Here is an 8,311-nt window from a genome sequence, read left to right as displayed (position 1 = left end):
AATCTTGAGCAATGCTGCAGGTATCACAATACCAGACTACAACTTATACTACAGAGTCATAACAAAAATACCTGGTACTGGTACAAAAACAGACACAGAGACCAATGGAACAGAATAGAAATAAGACTACACAACTACAACTATCTGATTTTTTGACAAAGTTGCCAAAGACATACACTTGAGAAAAGACAGCCTCTTCAACAAATTATGCTGGAAAAACTGGTAATCTACATGCCAAAGACTGAAACTAGACTCCTATCTCTCGTTCTGTATAAAAAATCAACTCTAAATAGATCAAAGATCTCAATATAAGACCTGAAGCATTGAAACTTCTATGGGAAAAAATAGGGAAAACTTTGGAAGACAAAAGTATGGGTAATTATTTTCTGAATAGAACTCCAGTTGCCAAGAAAATAAGTATAACAATTGACAAATGAGGCTGCATCAAAGTAAAAAGTTTCTGCATACCAAAAGAAACAGTTACCAGAATCAGAAGACAACCTACAGAATGGGAGAAAATTATCACCAACCATTCAACAGACAGGGATTAATATCCAGAACACAAAGAGCTCCAAAAAATAAATAGCAGAAGAACAAAGTATACATATTAAATATATAATATTAAATTATATATCTATAAAAGATCAGCCAAGGTGCCCAACAAGAGATGAATGAATTAAGAAAATTATATACACGCAAACACACACACACACACACACACACACACACACACACACACATACCCGTGGACTATTACTCAACTGTAAAGAAAAATGAAATTATGTAATTTGTAGGAAAATAGATGGAACTAGCTGTCATGCTGAGCTAGATAAGCCAAGCTCAAAAGGCTGAATATTGCATATTCTTGATCACTTGTGGAATCTAGACCTAAAGTGATGATGGTAATATTAAAAATAATAACAATAATAATAACAGTAATGAGACATGAATGTTTATGAGGGACTTTCTGGGGGGATCAGTGGGAGGGAAGGGGAGGGGAGGGGAGAAAGGAAAGGACACTGAAGGATGAAGAGGATGGACTATGCTGCATATAAACATATAAACATATTTGAAAGAGTGGGGGGGAAGAAGGAGAGGGAATGGGAATATAATGGGGGGGTGAACTTGTTCAAGGTACACTGTACACATTTGTGGAATTATCATAATGAAACCCTCTCATATTATTAATGTATGATGAATCAAAAGTAAAATACCACAATGAGATATTACTTCACTTTAGTGAGAATGGTTATTTTTAAAAAGGACAGAAGATCTTAAGTGTTGGTGAGGATATGTAGAAAAGGGAACTCTTGACACTGTTGGTAGGATGTAAATCAGTACAGCTATTATGGAAAGCAGTATGGATGTTTCTCAAAAAACAGCATATAATTCCAGTACTTGGGAAGTTGAGGCAAGAGGATTGAGAATTTGTTACCATCTTGGGAAGCTACATAGAGAGACCTGTCTGAAAACCGAAACACAAAATCTATAATATGATCCATAATCCCACTACAGGGTAAATAATCAAAGGCAATGAAATCAGTGTGTAAAAGAAACATCTTAGGGGGATAGGAGGAGAATGATGGAGGGGTGAATTCAACTATGATATATTGTAAGAACTTTTGTAAATGTCACAATATACTCCCAGTACAACAACAATGTGATAATAAAAAAGAAAAAGAAACATCTGCACAGCATGTTTATCTCAATACAGAATAGCTCCAAAGTGAAAACAATCTAAGTGTTCATCAGTTGATGAATTGATAAAGAAAATGTAGTATATATACTCCATGGAATACTATTCAGCCATGAAAAGAATGAAATCTTATTACTTGCTACAACATGGGTGAAACTGGATATTATGTTAAGTGAAACAAATCAAGCAAAAAAGACAAGTACTCCATGACCTCACTCACATAAGGAATTGTGAAAAAGTTGATTTCATAGACTTGGGAGTAGAATGTGGTTACTAGAGGCTGGGGAGAATAAAAGGGAGGGGAGAGTAAGAGATCAGTAGGGGCTAAGTTATAGCTATGCAGGAACAAGAAGCTCTGGTACACCACTGCACACTATAGTGACTATTGGTAAGAACATTGACTGTATATTTCAAAAATCTAGAGGAAAGGATTTTGAATATTGCCACCATAATGAAATGAAAAACATTCGAGGAGCTAGGTATATTTAACTTGATTTAAGCATTACACCAAGTCTACTTACATCAAAACGTCACCTGGAACCCCCCCATATATATATATATATATATATATATAATTTTTATATTTTTACATATCAGATAAATTTTATTTTAAATTAGAACACAAAACAAAATGTGGATTCTCCTGTGATTCAGTCATAAACTTAGCTTCTTCCTTCTCAAAAGGTAGAAGGTGGAGTCTTGTATTGTAACAGTTCCTATAGCTGCATCTTACAATGGAGTCCTTCTAATGAGGTCCTTTTGATACAGTATTTAATTAAGCTATTTGTAGAAACTTTCCCATGTATCCTGTTTGAAAGCAGGGTTAGACAGAGGCTTAATTTTTTCTTTATTTTTAATCAAGGTTGAGTCAATATGCTTTACAATGTCTTCAACGTCAATGTCTCCTTCCTTTTCCCTTCCTTAACTCTGTGCCTTATCCTGAGATGCTAATAACAAAACTTGCTCACCTGGACCCAGCCTTACTGTGTCCCAGGCACTGCCTGTTTTACATGCCTGATCATTTTTTATCTTCATTGTGGGTTAGTATGATTATTATTCCTGACTCACCCATGAGAATACCCAGGTTTAAGGAGGTTAATTGACTTGCCCAGAGTCACACAGTTTGCAAGAGGTGGAACCACTTTAAACACAGGGGTTGTGACATCATCACTAGGCTTCTTATTCTAACTCAATCAATTTCTGCAAGATCCAAGGGAGGAAAGAGTGCCCAAGACAGCTGTGTCTATATCACATATAAAGACACTTCCTCAAAAGCTAATATGTTGCTACTTTATTGTAGGATATCAATGACAGATATTTCCAACAATTGTGAGAGTTAGCAGCTCCTAACTGTGTTAGAACTAGAAAGGGTATACTGCTTAAGGTTGTAAAAAATGTGTGGTTGTCTGCCTGAAAAGATCAAATAATAAAATTAGTTCCTGTTATCTGTTTATATTGCTGACTTCAAAAGAAATAATGGTGGCCTCAGATTTGGGACTCTCTTCTGTGTATTGCCCTGAATGTACTGGAAGGAAAATATCAACCTAATGCCTAATCCTAGCACCTTTATACTTCCAATCATTCATTCAACTAGTTTTAAAGTTCATTCAGAAAAGGAAAAGAAAAAGAATCAATTTATAAACTTCAGATAGAAAATCTGATTGTCTTTCATTTCTATTCTCACTAGAACTTCTTATTCAATGTATGTTTCAAGAAAGTCCAGTCTTTCCCAGAATAACTATGTTTGTTTGGTTTTGAAACATGCTCCTACTATGTAGTTCAGACTGGCTTTGAACTCTTGCCTCAGTCTCCCAAGTGTTGGGATTACAGGCATGCATCAGCACCCCAGCTTCTTTTCTCTGGAGTAGTGCTGTATATAGTAGACTGTGAGCCAGGGCACCCTGTTCCAGATCTTGTTCTGCTTTTATTCTCTTTGTCAGTTTAGATAAACTACTTACCCATTATAGACTTTTGGCTGTCTGGATTAAACCAGTGATTTAAAATGTGAAGACCATATCTTTGAGCAGATTCATAGATGCAAATTATTTTAAAGTTCTGTGTCAGATCTTGAATGTAGCTTGAAGTCTAGAGAGTCTAGACTTTTCTTCAGTTATTCAAAAGGCTACATGACCTCAAACATGTTAGGAAGCTCTGAGTTGAATGATCTATTTCTGTAAGTCCTTCCTAGCTCCCCCAATTTCTTCTAGTGGTATTTTATTAGAGAGCTCAGCTTTGCTCATAAAATTAGATTCATTAAATATTGCAATAGTCCTCTAAGAGCTGAGTTTGTAAGCCATGGAAACAGGTGTGAGCCACAGTTGGGTGGTCCATGGCTTAACCTTCACTTCTTGTACTTTTCTTCATCTGGGTAAATGAATCATTTGAAGCATCTGACCCTCATCCAAGGAACTGGCTTGAGAGACACTGCTTGCCTGTTTGGTTTTAGAGGACCATTTCTGATCTTGCTTCTGTTGGAAGTAAGACACAAAGGCAATCTTCGGTAGTGGCCAGACAACAACAAAGTCAAAGAAAATGGCCAATCAGTATAAAAACCAACTAGCCAAATGAAAACAAAACAAATGAACAAACAAAAATAATAGCTGTCCTATATTTCTGCTTCTTATCTATTTTCTGTTGCTGTTTTCTTTCTTTTTTTCCTGTGTTATTATTCCAGCCAGTTCTTCCCATGGTCTGTTCACCTCCAAGGATATGTAGGTGTTGGGTGACTTGGGGCTAAGGAAGCACCAGAATTTGCAGCCTATGATTACTATTTTCCACAAGGAAACAAGCTCAGACTTGATGAGGACACCTCACTTCCAAAGAGTACCTGAGGCACTCCACGGTAATTTATGCACACTAGAGATAAAAGTAGAGGGCTGGTGCTGAGATATGGTGTCTGAGCTTTATCTTCCCAATCTTTAGGTCTGGGAGCTGCCTAAAGCTACTATAACTGACAAAGTCGGACTTATTCTTGGGCTCATCTATAGTTGTGAGAATCCATAAACAGCAATCAGAGGCCTAGAAGATACATGCGCTTTCAGAGCTCATAGTAGAGCTGTTGCAGGATTGGATTTAGGTTTTATGAGGCGTTGAAATACTGGTTTATTCAAGTATATTCCATGGCTATGTGAAATTTATAAAGGACTGTTGTACTATGGATTTGCTTACCAGTGTACTCAGGATGGGTAGCAGTTACTTAATAAACATGTTTTTGGGGGTAAGACTCCTTATATCAAAGATGACTGGAAGGTGAGCATTTACTATTCTTGTTCTCACAGTGGAGTTGATGTATTCAATACCTAATGTGTTCGAAAATCTTGCTAAACAAATTTCTTCTTAGTTTTCTTATCTCTCTACTTCTTTTGTGGCTATTCAATAACATCCATAGTTTTGTTTTTCCTAACTGAAATACTTCAGGAAGTGTCAGAGAATAATCTTGTGTTATGTGTATTAGCCTAGCTAGCTACCACAACTTGTATATTTATTATTTCATGATTCTGATAAAGGTACAATAAGTAGAAAGGCCTGTGTTTTTTTTCTTTTGTAAAAGTAAAAAGAAGATGGAAGGTCTGTATAACTGGAAGCAATGATCATGTTTGGAAATTATGAAGCTTGGATTTCCCTTTGGCTTTGGAATGATCCCTATGTAAAACAAGGTTTTCTGATTAGTGGATTTATCTGGTGTTGAAGGCATTCTAGAATGAGTCATTTGCCTGGAGGAGGACTGTGTCAAACAGGTGGAAAAGAGCCAACATTACAAAGCTTCTGCTGTCTCAAAATGGTAGGCCTTTAGCCTATCTAATGGTGCTGGTTATGGCAAAAGGGTTAAACACCCATCAGAGGAAAGTGAAGGTGGCTTAATTCCTGAATGCAAACTTTTCAGTTCCCTGAATCTGCATAATCTCAAAAATGGCTTGAGAAAAGAAAAGAAGATGGGTAACTGAAGATGCTGAATGACAGAAAAGCCAATAGTCTCTATCACCCTCATTCCCTTTGGGAAGGCAATTCTAGTAAACTAACCAGTAAGGATTAAAGCAACAGGGTTGAAAATCATGAAGTAAGTCTCAGGAACTATTAGGAAACCACTATTCTACCAAGAGGATTCCTCCAATAAAGTAAACATCTATTTAAAAGTTAGTTCTTGCTGGAACAGTGGCACATGCCTCTGTTCCTATCTACTTGGGAGACAGAGATCTGGAAGGTTACGGTTCAAGGTCAGTTCAGGCAAATAGTTCATAAGACCCCATCTCCAAAATAACCAGAGCAAAATGGACTGGAAGTGTGGCTCAAGTGGTAGAGTGCCTGCTTTTCAAGTGCAAAGCCCTGAATTCAAACCCTAGTCCCACACACAAAAAATGTTTCTTTCATAAAATAATGCTGAGGAAAGTAACACTAATTATAGACCATTGACATGTGAACAGACTGTTTCCCACACACGTAGGGGAAAATGTTTACCTTACAAGAAACATTGCTTTGGTTAGCATCATATTTTAAACCCTAATTGAGTCCCTGTAGGACACTGATTTGGCCAGTGATCATTCTCCACAACACTTCAGTTTATCTTCCAGAAAACCATTGTATTTTCTTTCCTGGGAAACTTGTTTTTATTGAACTATAAGATACACACAGAAAAGATTATATACCCTAGATGTACACCTTCATAAATTTCTACAAAGTAAGCGCTCTCATGAAAACAATTCCCAGATCAAGATAAAAAGCACTGCAGGGTCTATGTTAGATTCCCCTGTGTCCCACCCCAGACATTCCCTCCAGGAAAGGTAATCACTATTCTGACATCCATCCACATGGATTTGTTTTACTTCATTTGGAATTTAATATAAAAGAAAGAATATAGTATATACTCTTTTGTGTTTCACTTTCTATCATGCTTATGAGATTCATTCATGATGTTACATATATCAATAATCCTTTCTTTTAACTGCTGTGTGACATTTCTAGGATATTCAGAATTAATTCATTCTCCTACTGATGGATGTTTGGGTTGTTTCTAATTTGCGGCTATTATAAAGTTATGCCAATATTCTTGCATCTTTTGTTAGACACAATACATGTTACTGTTGAATATATACCCAGCAAGATAGCTTATGCATATATTTACCTTTAGGAAATAAGCAAAGAAGTTTTGTAATGTGATTGTCTCAATTTATAATTTTTCCTGCAGTCTACAAGGGTTTCTGTTGTTCTATGTACTCATCAACACTCTGTGGCTTTAGTTATGCTGGTGGGTGTGCATGAATATCTCAGGACAGCTTCAATTTCTAATTCTCTGAGGATAAGTGATACCTTGCAAATCTTTGTAAGAATATTTGTTATCTATATTTTCTCTTTTATAAAATGCCTATTCAACTCTATTTCCCTTTTTAGAAATTGCATCATCTCTTTTTTACTTGACTTGTAGAATTTTCTATATATTACAGAGAAGTTCTTTCTCATATGTTTACATTGAGAATATTTTCTTCAACTCAGTGTTATTCCTTTTCCTATTTAATGTTATCTTTTGGTGACACAAGTTATTAATTTTAATGAAGGCTAATTAATCAGTCTTTCAGAGGTTTTTGTGCCTACTCCAAAGGAAAAAGAAGTTTTCCTATTAGTTTCTACGAACTTTTATTATTTTACCTTTTGCTTTTATGCCCATGCAGTATATATGCAAGAACTCCAACGTTCTATCCTTTAGGATTTCTTGCACATTTTCATTTATCCCTTCATTTTAGAATCATGTCTATTTTACAAAAATTCATGAAGAATCATGATTGGAATTGTTCTGACAATAAACCATTAGGAGACAATTTATAGTTTACTATTTTGTGCTTTCCAATTCATGAACAAGGTGACCCCTCTTTTTATTTGGCGATTATTTAATTTCTCCCAGTAATCTGCAGACATCTGACTGTCTGCTACATATGACTTGTCACTGTCTAATATAAGCCGTATATTTGTATATAATATGAATGCAAACTTTACCATTTACTAGAGCATTTGCCATTCCCAGGTTTTATATTATTTTCTTTTTTGCCACATTTATTGAATTATGCTCCACGTGTAGTAAAATTTACTCTTTTTAGGTGCACAGTGCTATGCATTTGACAATCATGTATAACCATTTAACCACTCGTAGTCAAGGCATAGAATTTTGCTGCCACCCCAAATGTTTCCAGTGCCCCTCTGATCAGTCAGTATTCTTCTTCATCACTCATCTGTCAGCTACTGATACAATCCTCATTGATAGTAGTTTTGCTTTTTTCCAGAATGTTACCTTGGCAGAATCATATAGTCATGCAAGTCATACAGTAGAATATTGTGTGTATAGTTTTTTCACCATATAATGCTTTTAGGAGTCATCTGTGGAGTTGATGTTCTAGAAGTTCATTCCTCATCATTATAGACCCTTATTACACTGTGCAGATGCACTACAAATTGTGTATCCATCCACTGGCAGGCATTGTTCATTGCTTTTGATGATTATGAATGAAACTGCTACAAACATTCTGTAGAGGACTTTGCATAGATGTGTTTGCACTTCTCTTGTAAAACATATGCCTAATAAAAATCATGTGTCCAAAATAAATAAAACATTTACCATTAGACATTGCA

This window comes from Castor canadensis, chromosome 5 (genome assembly GCF_047511655.1).
Source record: "Castor canadensis chromosome 5, mCasCan1.hap1v2, whole genome shotgun sequence".
NCBI classification, from domain to species: Eukaryota; Metazoa; Chordata; class Mammalia; order Rodentia; family Castoridae; genus Castor; species Castor canadensis.
This window is presented reverse-complemented; position numbering follows the sequence as displayed.